This window comes from Corvus kubaryi, unplaced genomic scaffold (assembly GCF_017639235.1).
Source record: "Corvus kubaryi isolate FWS band 111438036 unplaced genomic scaffold, C.kubaryi_AGA036_p1.0 37354, whole genome shotgun sequence".
NCBI lineage: Eukaryota > Metazoa > Chordata > Aves > Passeriformes > Corvidae > Corvus > Corvus kubaryi.
Window position 1 is genome coordinate 16467319 of NW_024581116.1, and position 17617 is coordinate 16484935.

Consider the following 17617-nt stretch of genomic DNA (forward strand, 5'->3'; position numbering starts at 1 on the left):
ATGCATTTCTTCCCTGTAATAGGTGTGCAGCTTCAATGTGACACCATTTAGTTATGCCACAGCTCTGTGTGTATGTGATTTGGATACCGTTTTTATTTAAAACTACAGTACTGTACCATCGTTATGCTTTTACCTCAAGACAACTAGCATGGATTCATTACATGAGATAAAAACAAGAGCTTTTTCAGTGAAGATACATTCAGAATTGAGTGACCTTTCATGTTTTGTTTGCCCAGAAAGTTTGTGTTATCCCAGAACACTTGTGTTTTCTGTCTGTTTTTCTGTCTGTGCTGGACAAAAGAGAAAGGTAATTCAGCTTTGCTCTTGTTTTTGTTCTTTTTTTAAGCTAAATAAAACAGCTAAGCTCTGTTTTCAGGCCTTTGCTTTTGTTTCACTGACTGTCCTTTCACACCTGCTCTGTCATCCCATCTTTCCTTTCTTCTTGCTTCCCTTCTCTCTGGACGATCTCTGCTCCTCCAGTGGCAGTTTCCTGCAGCCACAGCTCTTCCCCATGGCTCTGTCTGCAGGTCTGGGGGTGTGTGTGTCTCTGCTGCAGCACAGGGACAGCGGGAACATTTTGGGCTGTGTCACAGAGCTGCAGGTGGGTTTCCTCTACAAGCAGAGGTCTTGCCTAAAATCATGAGATAAATTACATTTCTCTGAAAGGAAGCACAATCTTTCAGATGTACCATCTGATTTCAGTCACTTTTCATAGCTTGCAATGAAACTATAAATAACATTTACAATTTCGTTTGCTTCATTTGTATTTAAGAAACATATTTATTACATGAACTCTTGTTACTTTCTAGCAGTATTTCTACAGCTATGTTTGCCATAGCAGCTCCCGTTACATTACAGCAATTATAATAAATTATTGAAGCAGAAGCCTAAATATGCATCTAGCCTACTCTTTCAATTTTAATTCCAATTTAAATATTTTATATAGTTTTCCTATAGATTCTTCATTGATGGCTAGTAATCACACCAACACAGAAAATATAGTTTTGTTTTGAAAGATGCTTTTGGAAATTGTACTAGCATTGTTAATTATTCAAGGCAAAGAAACAAGTTAAGACTCTCTTTCTTCAACATGTAAACAGGATAAAAGAGAAACATCGTTCGTATCTAGGTGGGCATATTAAGCCCAGTCATAAATTTGGTAGAGCAAGGAGGGAAAAGTTAGAGGCATGCCTAAGACACACTATGAACATCTGGTCTTCAATGCAGAGATGGGTTTCTGCAGTTAGAGCTATTTTATTAACTGGCAGAATTTAAAGTTGGAATAGGAAAAGAAAAATAATTGATGCCACCCATACTCCCAGTCCTACCTCCACCTCTCCCGATTTTCTGGTCAAAACATATTTCTGCTTTCCTTTGATATGCTTTGTCCTTTTATGTAAGGAGCTGGACTCGATCATCCTCATGGGTCCCTTCCAACTCAGTAATTTTTAATAACATTAATCATAATTTACTAATCATATGGTGAAGGGCAATGATCGTAATGTATCAGCAGATTATGTAACTCAAAGAGAAGGCATTTTTTGTGTCAATATGGTACTAGTTTTCTTTTTTTTTCTTTTTGATTTTTTTTGTGTTTTTTCATTTTAAGAACCTGTACCTGCTGAGTAATACATTTTGTTAGCAGTTATCCAGCACAGAGGGTCACTTTCCGTTGTAAGCTTCAGATGGGAAATGGCAGGTTTCTGCTTGCCTCTTCTCTCCAAGCTTCTATTGTTTTATTAGCAGCAAACTCCCAGTAAGTTTGAAAAAGAAAAATAATCTTTTTTAAATTGCCTTGTACTAAAGTATAGAATTAAGCTTTATGTTAAAATAATTAAAACATGTAATGAAGAACGCAATTTTTATGAAGACATGAATTCAGAAAGTTGTCGTGAATTTTCTAGATGCAGCCTAATGAAGAAAAAGAATAATTTTGCTTAAATTCTGTTATCTGTCACAGGAATAACACATCTTAATAATATGAGTTTTCTTTTTAATTAGCTAATGTTTTGTGTATAAATTAATGTTGGCCAAGTAACAAACATAAGAATTATAGCACCTCTCTTCATAGAAAGCTGGGCACAAGAATTCAGCATGTATTGAAGAATGCACGGCTATGATAGATCATTATCTGACAACTAAACTGCTATTTTAATAACTGGCTACCTAATTGCATACATGAAACTATTTCTAGTTGAACTCCTTATTGGTATCAGGTCTCTTCATTTTACAACGCTTCCTTTACAAAATGCTATGGAAACTATAGGATTCAATTCCCATTTGGAGAGTGGGAAACAACTTTGCATTTTGGTGAAACTTCAAAACTTTTCTTATTTCACAAGATAAAGCCACAACTTTTTGAAGAAGAGAGAGAGGATACAAGATTAGAGTGTTCCAGTGAGGAACCTGGACTGCAAGAGAACCAGTGTTTTGACATGGGTCTTTTTAAGGGGACTTCAGTTTCTGTGGCTGTTATAAGGACAAGGCTATTCTCTTTCCCGTCTGTCTGTCTGCCTCTTTCACTCTCTCATCTTGATCAGGAATTCTGTCCTGGAGCAAATAAACCTTTCTCAATGAAAGTTTCATCTGAACTTCTGTGAAGAGTTGCAATTTCAATATACTGGCGTTTTTGGCAGAGTTGGCTAGCTCTGCCTATGATTACATATATATAAAATCAAGTATCCCCTGCAGTAAGGAGCTGAGTAATCACATAGTTGTTAGCTAAGACTTCATTTTATTATATTTTGATGTATTACTTCTTAATAAATTGGAACTTAAGTGATGTATTGCTTAATAAAACTCAAACCTGAAATTCAACACATTTGTGGGAAACAGGCTATGGGTAATCCTCAAGCTAAAGCTACTTAAATTTGTGCTATACTGGATCTAACTCATTTTCACACAGAGTGTTATTCCCCCTGACTGAGTTGGTGAGTTAACGAAGAAAAAATTCTGTGACAAAGGCAGCCAGCAATACTGTGATGGCAGTGTAACTTCTGTTCCTTTTCTGTCAGCACTCTGTATACAGTGGTCCTTTAATGTTCAGTTTCAAAATTGGATAGCACATTTTCTGGGAGGATTTTCATGCTCATCAATCATAAAGTTGACCTTACCAACTGAAGGTGCCCAGTCATTTGTTTATAGACAAGCTCACAAAGGTATTAAAATGCTTAGCTGTGAAAGCTAAAGCTCAGCTAGTGTGATATGTAAAATCCAAGATAAAGTGGTTAAGATGACATTAAGGAAAGGCTTTGATGGAATCAAAGAGAAGTGTTTCACCTCATTTGGGTATGTACTTTTGTTGAAATGACGATGACAGAATCAAACTGTATCTTGTTCATTAATACTGTTATTTGTAATAAACCCTTTAATCCTGGAAAATAGCTTTTAAAATTATTTTGATAAGGGATGATATGAAAACTAAGCAAATGCTGCTCTTTCTCTACATATTGTACATATCCTAGTTCAGAGGATGCTTAGGCCAATACCACAGGAGGCTTTTTGAAAAATAGTTGCTCAGAGAGTCAATCTGGCTGCAGTCTTATGCCAAAAAGATATTTAATACACTCTGTTTTTGTTTTACCCCTTCTCTTTGTATTTTATTTTCCCTATAAAATATCAGTCCTGAGCAAGTAAATGACATGGGGAAATCCTGTATCAGTACCATCTGCTTAAAGATATACTGTACATTACTTTTAGAAGTACATGCAAATGGAGGCAACTTTTTGAAAGAAAGAGCTTTCCCTCTCACTGCACATTTCTTTCACCACTACTGTGATTGCAGTGCAAAGACTGGATTTGCAAGAGAGCTGTACCTTTATATAAATGAAATTTTTCAGTTCATCAAGAAGAGAGATCACTGTGAAAATAAGTGAACACTGGAGTGGGTTTACATTTCATTGTTCATAGATCTTAAAAGTCATCCCCAGTGCAACGACCTTTGTCTAATAATTGTATAGCTATGCAGTTTGCTTAATCTTTTGTGCATCATAATATATTGGAGCATATACTGCAACCACAAGCATAATAAACATCAGCAGCAAAATAAATTTCTCACAGCTTTCCCTAAAGTACCATTCACCTTTTTCCCTCATACCCAAAAAAAGCACCTTCCCATCTCAACCAATCTTTCCAAACACAGAAGCTGTCAGCAGAGAACTCTGGCTGCCAACTTTGCTGGAAGTTTCCTGGTGCCCCAGTTGCAATGGGTGATAGACCTCCACAGGCTTCCCAGGGAAATGTGATCATTTCTTGCCCATCCTTGTGTTCTCAGCACCATCCAATTAAGAGTGGACCCCGACCAGCAGTGATATCCAGCAGTGAATATTATTGGGAACCCAACTGAGCACCTGCTGATAAGGTTTCCCTGTTTCCCTCTGCACTCTAAATACTCTCATTGTTTATTCATAGAGTCAAAGATTAAAGCCAGAGAGGGCCGCTGTGATCATCTAACCTCTAATCAGAAGCTTTTCCAGTTTTTCAACCTTCTCCCTCACTTGCCAACATTAGACGTGGATGCAGAATGCAGTTTACAGTGACCCATTTAGAATTCCACCACACCTCAGTCCTGGGCTTGCTCAGGTACCCTGGTTTCTTGTTCAGTAATATCTACAATAAGTTTTGCAGGACTAGTGTCTGCTCTCCAGTCCAACTTTGAGCTCTGTCCCAACACACTGCCTCAGCTTTATCTCAGAGGAAAACTCAGCTGTTTAAAAGATGTAGAGATCCTTGTGCCAGAACTCAGAATCAATGAAATCCATTGACATTTGTGTAAATTGTTCAGACTTACATCTGAAAACTCACAAAAACTGGCATCGTGAGTTTTTCAGACAGCCTTTGCTCTCTCTCTCCTCCTTTCCTTTTTGACTGTCGTTCTTTTTAAGTTTGTTTTTTGGGTTTTAGGGGTTTTTTTTTTGCAATAGAACAATGTCACTGTCAGTGTCAAAAGTGAAATGTATTTCAGAGCAGTCTAGGTTTTCATAGTGGTAGGTATCCACAGTAGGTCAAGAGACAAAGCTTGAGGAGAAAACCAGTGCAGAATAATTAAATGGGTTAAAAATGAGCACTCTGCAGACCGAATGCTGGCAAATCATTTTTTAATTTGGCTAATTACTACTGGAACAATGTGCTTTTAGTACACATCTGGCACTTTGACGTGAACTGGTTTGTATCTGGATGATTCTGAAATGGGAGTGTTGGTAGTCCCTTACGTAGATGTATGTCGAACTGCTTTATTTTATGCTTAATTCTGGCAGGTCAAAGCCTATCCTGAATTATTCCATATATCTGTATAGATAGACAGGAGTTACTGATATGAGTACAGCATCTTAAAAAAAAGACACAGAATATACTTCATACCTGACTTTTATTTGTGGGTCGAGGTATCTGAAGGATAGAAAAATCTTAACAGTTGATAGTGATCAATCAAAGAAGTTCAGGAGTCAAAAGGGGCCTTTACAGACAGGCCACAGGAAATCCATGGTGGAACAGATACCCACCTGTGGTCCTTGGAAGACCCTATGCCAGAGCAGATGGATGTTCCCTGAAAGAAGCGACAGCCCATGGAGAGCCCGCACTGGAGTAGGCTCTTGGCAGGAACTGCAGCCTGTGAAGAGGAGCTCACACAGCAGCAGGTTTCCTGTCAGAATCTGTGGCCCATGGGGAGCCTACAGTGGGGCAATCCATTCCTGACAGATTATACCCAATGGAAACCACACACACTGGAACAGTTCTTGAAGAACTGCAGCCCATGGGAAGGACCCATGTTGGAGATGTTCATGAAGAGCTGCCTCCCATGGGAAGGACCCCACACTGGAGCAGGGGAAGAGTGCAAGGAGGAAGGACCTCAGAGGCGAGTGTTAGGAACTGACCAAAGCTCTTGTTCTCCATCCTTCCTCCGTGGAGGAGGTAGGAGAGCTATGAGTGAAGCTGAGCCTGTTGAGGGAAGGGATAGAGTGGCTTGATGGGTACCAGGAGGCCAGCCAAGGTCAACCCACCACAATCAAAAAGGTGTTTTGAATGTAAAGAGAGCTACATGAGCAAACCAAAATGGCAAAATCATCTTTCTTTATCAAAGCACACCAAATGAGTAGCTGTGCTGCTCTCTTCCAGGTTGCAGCTCCAGGTGGTGTAGCTTCAGGGGTGTGGCTCTGTTTGACACAGCAGTGCCACAGAAGTCAGGCCTTAACAGGTGACATTTCTTCTAAACTCATGGCTCTCACTGCCTTTCTGAATCTCCTGGCAGAATTTTGCCTAGTTATTAGTATATATAACTGGGAACCAGGTTACCTAGGGCCTTTATTTCTAGCTAGAGCACTGGCTTGGTGGATAAGGTGACCTTTAGTGAGATATCCCATGTTGTTCTGCCTCTTTGCTGTAAAATAGAAAAAAAAATAAGTAGGGATGTGAGACGTAATTCATTATTATTAGTAAAGTATTTGCTGATCTGTAGAATACAAGTGTTCTACTTTTGAATAATTCTTATCCTTGCCTTACATTAAAAGTGTGTTATTCTTGCCTTTATAATAAAAATGGAGATAAAACAAATAATACAGCAAGTGATAGTGAAAAATAACTTGGTTCTTGCCCAATGCTGCATTGCAATTTGTATGCACCTACTAAAACAATGAGAAACCTTAAGAAGAGAAGGATGCTACTTTTCTCCCTGTCTTGACTTTCAAAAGATTTTTAAAGCTGTAATATAAAGGCATGCTATGTAATATCTTACCAAATCTTATCCCCGAATTAAATACACAAAGGCTAATTGAAGCATATTAGCAATCTAAGAGGCTTCAAATATGAGGCTCTCTTAGAATATTGAAGCAGAATTTTCAGTTCAGCAATTATCTAGTAGTATATGTTTTTTCTTTTCCACTGTATCCCAGTGTATGGATATTTTATTCGGTGATTTGGTAATTTCACCATGACTGTGTATAATTTCAAATATTATTAAAAACAATATCAAAACCAAGGTCCAACCAGGAAGCAGATGAACATTCTAGTGTCGGCCTATTTTTGAGGTCAAGGTGTTTTTAAATCTTTTCTCACACAGAAATACTTTTTGCTTTTTATGGGCAGGTATTTGAGGCATAACACAAAGTTCTTACCCTTCTGCCACCTGTGAGTCAGAGGCTGAATCCATCTGAGTCTAGGGCTGCTTCTTTCCTTCGGTAAGTCCTGAAGAATGACTTGTCAGCAAAAATGTTTTCTTCTGACATCATATATTCTAGTTACAGTGTTATTTCTTTTCTCTCTACAGATTTTGCACTGCTTGGTGTGTAGTGGATCGTTTTGTCATCAGCAGATGGATAACGAATGGAGAAGTTGCTGTGAATAGTACTTGCAGAATTAAGCATATGAGTATCACATAACTCTGATAAGGCACAAGGAGAACTTATAAGTGGTAAAGGGATAAATCGAGAGATTTATTTCCTAACTCTCCCTCCTTTTTCCTGGAACAGTGAATAGAAAGACTAGTGTACTAGCACTTGAACTATTTTGTAGGTCAGATACAGCAAAAAGCTTATTCTTACGTACTCGTGGATAACCCACATGCAGTGTACTGTGGCATTAGTGTGGAGAACTCAAGAAGAAGAATGTAGGACCTTGGACAGATGTTAGGTTCTTCTTTTATATAAGATGGAAATTCACATGCTTTTTAAAAAAAACTTTGTAGTAAAATATGTAGGTACCTGTTCATAAACTAGGCAAAACCTGCTGAGTGACAAGCAGCATCGGTCTTTAATTTTAAACTGGCATTATAACACTAGTAAAATAAGTTTGTAAAAGCCAGTTTAAATACAAGACTTCAGTAAATGTTCTGCCTTTTCTGTGATTTTATAGTCTTGAGTTTCTTGTGGTGCATTTATATTCATACATCTTTCACTTTATTAATGAGTTTTCTTCTATAAATTGACCCTGACTGCTACTGTAAAATATAGCTTAAATGAAGTGTGGCTTTGAGACCAGCAAGATTATTAAAATATTGAAGTATATACATTGAATCATATGAATATCTTTCTTGCTAATATTTCAAGACTAAATACTCTATGTCTGAAAGACAACCTTTAATGAACAAACTTATGGTCCAAAATGTACAAAGCTCCCTCTGGATCTTATTTTTCATTGCCTTACATCTTTTAGTCACTTCTACATCTGCAAAATAGATATAAAATGACATCACTTAACCTAGTAGCCTTTGACACTCATTTTACTTAAATACAGACAAGTGGTTAAAGTAGAAAACATGGGAAAGCTGCATCCCTTGCCTTTTCTGTGAAATATAAACATGAGATGGTGGTAGAAATTAATATATTCTGTGTGTAACCAGCAAGCTCAATTCTTGAAAGTTTAAGAAAGCAAAATAAATTCCTTGTAAAATTCTAAAAAAGAATGTCTCTGACTAAGCATTTACATACTCAAAAGAAACACCCACATAAAGTGTTGGAGATACTTGCAAAAATATCCACATGCCTGACTAGGGGGTCACAGTGACTTTGTTAGGATTTTACCTTAGGTCCTTGTGTTTTTCATACTAATTGTCACTCCAATACAAAACTAGTAAAATAATTCTTTTATTGCACACTAGTGAATGGAAAATCAGTGTCTTAGTATTTATATTGACGAGAGAAAATTCTTAATTATATTTAGATATGTACATGTACACCCATAGACAAATTCTGGTTTTTACCATACAAGTCTCAGTAAGCTACTCAGTGACTAAGAACCATATAAGTTGCTTGAGATATTGTGACCAGATGGTTCACGGGACTAGTAATGGATTATAGTGCTTTCTAGCTCCAGATTGCCAGTTCAAATCTGGGTCAGGTTGACATTGTCTGAAAATTATTACTGTTTGGTGGCTTATGTGAAATAAGTTGGAGACCTCAATACACTTCCTAAAGGCTGGGTTAATATAACACAAATGTCACCAGATGATTGTTGGTTTCAGGGCTCAGGCTGAAGCACACTGAAGTCAGCGGAAAAACTTCCATTGATTTCAGTGGGTATTGAATTAGGTCTTAATTATGGAGAATGACTCCTCTGTGCTCTCAGAAGTGGTTATTTACAAGTGGGTGAAGGACGCCCATGAACTGCTCCTGGGAGATGTGTAGTGCTGCCAGCTAGGATAAAGCAAAGAGATGCTTATCTGTCCTTGTACTCATGGAGGATGAGTATATAAGGATGGGCCAAGTCTTGACTGAAACACACTAATCTTTCTGAATTTAGATAAGAGTGGGCTTATTCTGGCAGATAGTGGTAGAGTCAAAACCTCTCTGAAAGTTTACATTATCATTCTCTTGTTAGGCATGGTGCCTGGTCAACAGGTCACATAAATGACTCCTATATTTTTTGCAGATCACTTGCTCTCACCTAAGGATATTTTTGGTTTTGTTTGAAGAGCAGAACTCCTTTGAACTCCACAGAAGATGACCTGGCTTCAGTCTAAAGTGCCTTTTGTCACCATCCAGGCTCCATTAGTGCAGCAATGAATGAGAAGTGACTTGATCTTTGGGGATAAGTGCCATCATAGGGAAGAAATATTAGCTATTAAAAACTCCTCAGTTTAACTGGCTGGAAATTTAAACCAGACAGGTTAAAGTGGGAAATGAGACACAGTATTATCACAGTAGTTGATTTGCCAGTGGATCAAACCAGTAGGAAAAACGGAGGAATTGCCATTTCTATCACATCAAGTTCAGATACATGTTTAGAAGACATGCTTTAATCAGATATGCCACTGGACTATGTCCAATAACACTGTTTGCACTGTGATAGTAATGTAGTATTATTGCCATGGGTACCACAAAAAGAAATCAAACTCAGCTGCTAGTCTTGTAAACTACATGTATTTACCCCTTCTGCTCTCTTTTGAGCTTGGTTTCCAATCCTACTCCAGAAACACTCAAGTACAACTCTGGTTGAATACTTCCTGTACCCCTTAAATTAAATGAATTCAAATTTCAAAATCAGCTCTTGGCTATCCATCTGAGAACAAAATATCTAACTCATTTGTTGTCCTTCTATGATAAGATCACCTGTCTAGTGAATGAAGGAAGTTGTTGGATGTAGTTTTTCTGGGTTTTGCTAAGGCTTTTGATACTGTCCCTCATAGAATCCTTTTGCATAAGTTATCCAGTTGTAAAACAGGCAGGTACATGGTGCTCTGGGTAGAGAACTGGCTGTAGAGCAGGGCTTAAAGAGTTGCAATGTACACCCAGATGGTGACTGGAAACCAACAGTGCCCCTCAGGGTTCAATTCCAGAGCCAGTTCTGTTCCATACTTTTATTATGATCTCAGTTGAATGAACAATTAGCAAATTTGCTGATGGTACCAAACTGTGAGATATTGTTGACTCTCTCAAGGAATGAGAAGCCTTGTAGAGGGATCTAAAGAGACTGGAGCATTGTGGAATCGTTAATGGAATGCCATTTGACAAGAAAAAATGCCAGATTCTCCACCTGTTATGGAATAATGCCAGGCACAAGTATATTCTGAGGGAGGAGTGCCTGGAGAGCAGCCCTGCAGACAGGGATCTGGGGGTGCTGGGTGACAGCAGGCTCCACGTGAGTCAGCAGTGCCCCGGCAGTCAGGAGGGCAAAGCCCATCACAGGATCACCAAACACAGCATTGCCAGTTGGTCAAAAGAGCCGATTGTCCCACTGTTCAGTTGGTGCAGCCTCACCTTCAGCACTGGGTGGAGTTCTGGGCTTCACCATTTAAGATGTATGTGAAGGTCCTCGGATACATCTCCAGAGGACAACAAAGCTGGTGAAAAGGCTGGAAGGAGTGTCCTGTAGGGAGTGGCTGAGACCTTTTTTTTCTAGTTTGGAGAGAAGGCAGCTGAGAGGAGATCCCATTCCCTCTACAGCTTCCTGGGGAAAGAGAGTAGAGAGGGATGTGCTGAGCTCTTCTGGTATCCAGTGACAGGACGTGTGGGATTGGTTCAAAGATGCATTGGGGAGGTTCAGACTTGACATTAAGAGGCATTTCTCTACAGCAAGGGTGGGAAAACACTGGAACCAACTTCCTAGAGAGGAGCCTGTCAGTGTTTAAAAGGCGTTTGGACTATGCCCTTAATAACACGTTTTTTACTATTAGCCCTGATCAGCCCTGAAGTGGAATTACAGTTGGACTAATAGGTCCCTCCAACTGGACCTATCCTATCCTATCCTATCCTATCCTATCCCATGGTATGCTATCTCTCCTAGTCAATAAAACTGTAATTTCTTCTAAAATCATCCCTTTTGTTTCTTCTTTATCAAAGCTTTTATGCTTTTATATTTAGTCAGATGCTGGTGACTTGGGGATTTTACATTCTAGGTACATATTCTGACTGAAGTTTCAGTTTTGCTGTTGAATTGCTGTGTTTTAGAACACCTCATTTGTTTATCTGTATAATTTTTACCTTTGAGAAAAATAAAAAATCTTACCTGTTGACTGCTGATAACAAATGGTAATAATTGATACTTTCAGGAGGAGGACAAAGAAACCAGATTTTGGGACTAGGCCATGAACAGAGTGAGTAAAGAGAAGAGACAAAAGTATTTTCATTGTAGATGAGGCAGTATGGGTGTTCAATTTAGTCTTGAGATTAAGAGCAAGATAATCTCCAAACACAATTTGGAGCAAAAATCCTGAAAGAAATAAATCAAGGAAAATTTATGGGTTTGTCCAGCTCTTTACTGTCTTAAATAGGAAAGCAGAAGTGTTTTAAATGTAGAACTTACTGCTATATTATGTTGTATGTTCATGAAGAGATAAAATCACAAACCAGAAAATTCACATCTTCCCTGGGATATCATCAAGCAGGTGAAGAAGGCTGAGAGGCAGTTCCAAATTCAACACCTAACATCTGGATGAAAGACTATGTTCCTATTACCAGAAGACGTAAGACATCCAGTCTGCACTTGAGCTGTGATATCAGCTTGGATACCATTTAAAACATGCATAATTTTAAATTTTGTCTGTATTTATTTAGCAGTGGATAAGTGATGATAGTGTTTAACGAGAATCATACAATCATAGAATGATCTGAGTTGGAAGAGACCTTAGAGAGAGATCATCTAGCTATGGACAGGGACAGCTTTCATTAAACAGGTTGGTCAGAGCCCCATGCAACCTGGCTTTAAGCAATTTCAGAGTCTGGGCATCCACAGCTTTTCTAGACATATGATTATGTCTTTTCTATCAAACATAACTAGATTTTAATGAAGATAATTTATATCACTTTAGCCACATTTTTAGCATGTGTATAAATATAGTGTTGCCCACTAAAAGGTTTAGAGTGTCTGAATTATGCATAAAAGTAGTCTGTAAGAGTTGTTTAGATTTACACACGAGCTTAGGGAAGCCTGTTGTTCAGATTCCTAAAATGTTTCAGTGTCCTGTATTTAACTTCAGATGTAAATGTATTGTTTTTGTGTGCGTGTGTGTATATATATATAAAATATGCAATGTGAAATGCCATTTTCTTTGGGAAGCAATTACATTCTCATTTAGCCATTTAATTTAGAATAGATTTACATAAGAAAATAATTTAAATGTAATATTGTTTTATGAAATCTCACAAAAAATCCTTCTCCTTTGCATTAATTATCTTTTCTGTGGTACTCTCCCTCCTCCCTCCTTCAACCATGCCAGTAATTTTTAAGTTTGTTAATTGGCAGGTGTTATGAGTGAGAACACAGAATCTGTGTTGAGTGATCACACATCCTGGGTACTTCCCTTGAAGATACACCTTTTCCCATATGCCTGTGTCATTTCTGTTTACATGACCAACAGATGACAAAGTCTAATTGCTTACTGAGAGATACTAAAAGTCTTGGTGATGTCATGGATTTATACTGTTTTTTTCAGAATTTGCCTGATCTAAAAAGAAGGAGGAGAAGAGATTTCATAATGTCTTCCTGAGGTGAACCAAGGTACCAACAAGGAGTGGTTGCCAATACACACCCACCGAATGGATTATTTTGGGTTGGACAAACACTATAGCTGGGTGATAAATAGAAGTTATGCTACAGTAGAAGTTTTTTGCTTATAATATGAGAAATATAAGATAGCTAATAATTTGCAGACATATATTTGTGGGGGTTAAATAATTTGATGAGGTTTGCTTCTAATTATTGATTCACCTTATCTGGCCATAAGTCTTCTTTTCCCAACAGCCTGTCCATTTATTTTTTCTTATTTTTTCCATTGCTTTTTGTAGGATTTCTCTTAACATGGAATTATGGTTAGAGCCATGATGAATAAGCATATATGTGGGTAATTTAAAGCAGGAGGGTCATGTGAATCAAAGACTAACCTATACTGGACATATATTTTTGCTATGTTTGTATATATTCATGCAGACAGTGAAAACCTGATCAAACTAAAACTTCCATCAAGGTGAAACCTCTTTGAGCATCAAGTGAGCACAAGTAAAATGAGAAGACAACCGTAGACTGTAGCAATCAGTGCTCTGCATCAGTGCTCTGGATTATAATGATGTAAGACCTTGCTCTCCATTCTGTGTGGTAGCTAACTCTCTTCTTTATGCAAAGTGAGCACAGAACAAGAGAAAAGCAGCTCAGAATTCTTTTGTTTTAACTCATGGAAGAACAAATAAAGAGTCAATCATGGATATCTCCATGAAGACAGTACAACTTCTGCAAACATTGTTTTGCCATAATTATTCTCTGTCTGGGCTTTCTGCTTCAGTTTTAGACACCAGCTTATATTAGACGTGAATTATATTTCTGGTGTTTCATAAAGATCTGTTTCACAGTTTTGTGTGAAAAATTACCTGTGTGTGGATGTTAGAATTCCCTAACAATTCAGACATATTCAAAATTTCATGTATTCTAAATTTAGCTAAAGAAAAATTACTGTCAAAAAGTCTTATTCAGTGGAATAGCCCCACATGTAATATAGCCTTACTCTGTAAATGCTGATTTCCAGAAAAACAAGACCTATCAGTGAATGAAAAAAGATCCTTCTGGTTTTCATTCCTGTTTAAGGAAGATAAGAATTAAAAGAAAAACAGTCATTTGGAGAGTGAAAACAGAATTTTGTAAACAGACATGTCAGCTTAACATTGCTGCTACCTAAATGGGAAAAGTACGTGATATACCTACACAAAAATTTGCAGGTAAACATTGGCTTTTTCTGGCAGTCCTAGAAAATGGTTGAAAGCCACGTAAGTGCAGATAGGATGATGCTAAGTCAAACTTAATCAGCCCTGTCATTGACTGTATTTTTACTGTTTCTGGTTGTTTGAATATGAGCCGTGCCACATTGTGCCATGCATAGTCAAGTGCTCCCAAGTTCTATCTCAAGAGGATGAATTTTGTCTACAGCTTCAGATTTATGTGCTTAATTTCTCTCTGGAATTGCCTAAGTTTATTTTGAAGATACAGGCTCTGGTTTTGATGATGGAAGTGTTTTGGGGAAACTGACAGTGTCTAAGACCTTGAACTGAATAAACCAGAATTTATTATATGAAATGATCAGAAATTTGCTAACTCCTTCTGAAAGTACAACATTCATTACTCTGGCTTTATGAAACTCCACAGGCAGCTAGTAATTAACACCCTCACCCTCAAGATCAGGACTGATATGTAGGTTGAAGACAAGGCCAGCTTCTAGAAAGACCCTCGTTTATCTGTTTTTATTGACGTGTAAGGGGAAGAGATATTAACAGATGTGCGGGAAGCAGCTGGATGATGACTATGAGGAAGGCTAATAGAAAGTCTCATGGAGCTCCCCTTTGCCTCTTGTCTTATTGCTGGGTACCACTGAGCAGAGCCTGGCTCCCTTCTCTGACATCTCCCTTCAGATACTGACAGACATGGATCATATCCCCTCAGTCACCTCTTCTTGAGGCTGAACAGGCCCAGCTCCCTCAGCCTGTCCTCATAAGACAGATGCTCCCATCCCTTAATCATCTTTGTAGCCCTCCATTGGACCTGCTCCAGGAGCTCCATATCTCTTGTCCTCAGGAAGCCAGAACTGGACAGTCCAGATGTGGCCTCACTAGGGATGGGTAGAGTGGCAGGATCACCTTCCTCAACCTTCTGACAATGCTCTTCCTAGAACCCCTATTATTATAACCCCTGTTATTTCAGGCAAATATTTACTTCTCAGTAACTCAGTTCCACCTCTGTAAAACAAGGATGGAAATATGAATCTGACCCATGTAGATTTGCACAAAGTCTCAGAGATGCTGCAGTCCTAGGACAACAGGAGAGAAAGCATGAGCCACCTTGGAAATGTCCATAAAAGACAGGGTGGTTATAGTTTATGAGAGCTCCACAATACCTAACTTCAGCAACCTTATTTAGGCACCCTGGGTAGATATTGGAACCCCCAGATTCTATACCCAGATAGTGGAGAAAAAAGCTGCCTCCAAAAGGCAGTTAAGAACATAACATTAGTGAAGCTCACACCCTGAATTGTCATAGGAGAAGTTGTTAATTACACATAAATGCTATTGAAATAACTTCCTAAGATGTGTGCACTTTGCATTATATACATCAATATGCTACAAGTTATACCTACCCCAGGGTTTCCTTACAATGTGGCTACTACACTAGTCTTCCCTCTTCCCCAAAGACTGCCTTTTATTTGACACTAATAAGAGATTTGTACAGCTGTGGAAAAAACAGGAACATTTTTAACTACAGAGTTTTCCCCAGCCATTTGGATTGGTCATGAAATTTTACATTGCTTCAGTTGAGAACATCAAAAATATTCAAACTAACCTAAATAAAATAAATATCAGGAAAACACAAGGAACTGGATAAAATGTTTTTAGCATAGCAGCATTTTGGGGCTCTCTGAATTCTATTGTCCGTTTTCTGAAGTATGGCATCTATATTTCTTGCACTTTTTCAGGGCTTTCAGAAGGCCCTTGGTGATACGTGAGGGATTTCTGTACACAGCTAACATGAACACTGAAGGAAGAATAGAGCCCTTTAGTTCCCTTCTCTCTGTGTAAATCTTCAGATGTTCTGAGCTGCCTTTTGATATTCTTCAGAAATGTAACTGGAGTATGGTTGAGAATTTCAGTGTGATAATCCCATGTTGCTAGTGATATTATAAGTAATATTAAATGTCAAAAATAACAAAAGACAGACTGCCTTTTTTTTTTTTCCATTCCAGTCAAAGAAATAGTTATTCAAGTTATTCAAAGCAGTAGCACATCTCACAGGTTGTGGTAGAAATCTAACATCAGTGCTTTTTAATTTTTTTTTTTTTTTTTTTTTTTTGCATGCAGTCAGACTTAGCTGATTTGTACTTATTTTATACGTATGTCAGGGCCACCAAAGGAAGTAAGTGCTAACCTATCTCATAGCATGTGCCTTGACAGAAAATATTACAGGTCACAGAATCCAAAGCTACAGGCACCCACTGTGTTGCATTTATTACTGGGAAACCTCATATGAAAGCTGCCATTCTCACCAAGTCTGTGCACAGAGACCCAGTAGTAGCTGTCACTCTTGGAGAAGTCAATTTGTATTGAAACTACAGAAAATACAAATAACAAACAAGTTTCTGGACTGCCAAATAATGGCCTAGTTAGGGCACTTGATAAACTATTCTTATCCACATTGAGTTGGAACAAAATTCTGTGATGTGACAAAGGGCTTGTGAGCCATGTGGGACTTTTTTTTTTTTTTTTTTTTTTTGGTGATGAATGCAGTCTTATTTCAATTGTTAGTGGGTGAGAAGGTTGGAACAAGAGTTAAAGCTAGCCAAAAAGGTATCAGCAAGGCAGCTGAGCAATGATGGCTGAAGTTATGGCTGTTTCGAACTTTGCACTTTTGGGAGGCATTCAACTGCCTTCTGAATTAAAAATCTAGAAAAATGTAGGCAGAGGATAGACAAGGAGCTGCATATAAGAGGAAGCTGATGAAATAAAGATGAGATCTTATTTACGTTGTGTATAGAACTGAGTTCTTAGTACAGTGTTTTCTTATTTCCTAGTCTACTTTGATATGTAATAAAACCCATGTCTTTTCAGAATGCTGCTAAAAGCATCCTGGCATGGCTTTCTGGTAGATTTTTTTTTCAGGGCTGTGCAAACCTTCATTTTGGATACAAATGCAGGGGCCTGTCAAGTACTAAGATCTAAAGTAAAACCAAGCATCCCTCTTCCATCAAAAATATTATTGACCAGAAAATGGTTTAAACCAAAAATATTAATTAATTCTTCTGGATTTGGCAAGCCTTCATAGATAATCAAAACAACATAAAACGGAAGAATTCTCTTCAGAAAAATCTGCATTATTTCAGTCTCTGCAAAAGAAAACATCTTAGTTTTGCCAAATAAGAGATTTGAATGTTGTCCTAAGAAACAGATTTTTAGAAAGGGTTTTAGAATATATCACACAAAACAAAATATTTTGGCTGACCCACTTTCTCTTCTGGTCTCTTGAGCAAATTGAGAATGTTTATTTCAAGCAGATCCAAGGTGGGTTCTTTTCTTTTTTCTTTTCTTTTCTTTTTTCTTTTTTCTTTTCTCTTTTCTCTTTTCTCTTCCTTTCCTTTTCTTTTCTTTTCTTTTCTTTTCTTTTCTTTTCTTTTCTTTTCTTTTCTTTTCTTTTCTTTTCTTTTCTTTTCTTTTCTTTTCTT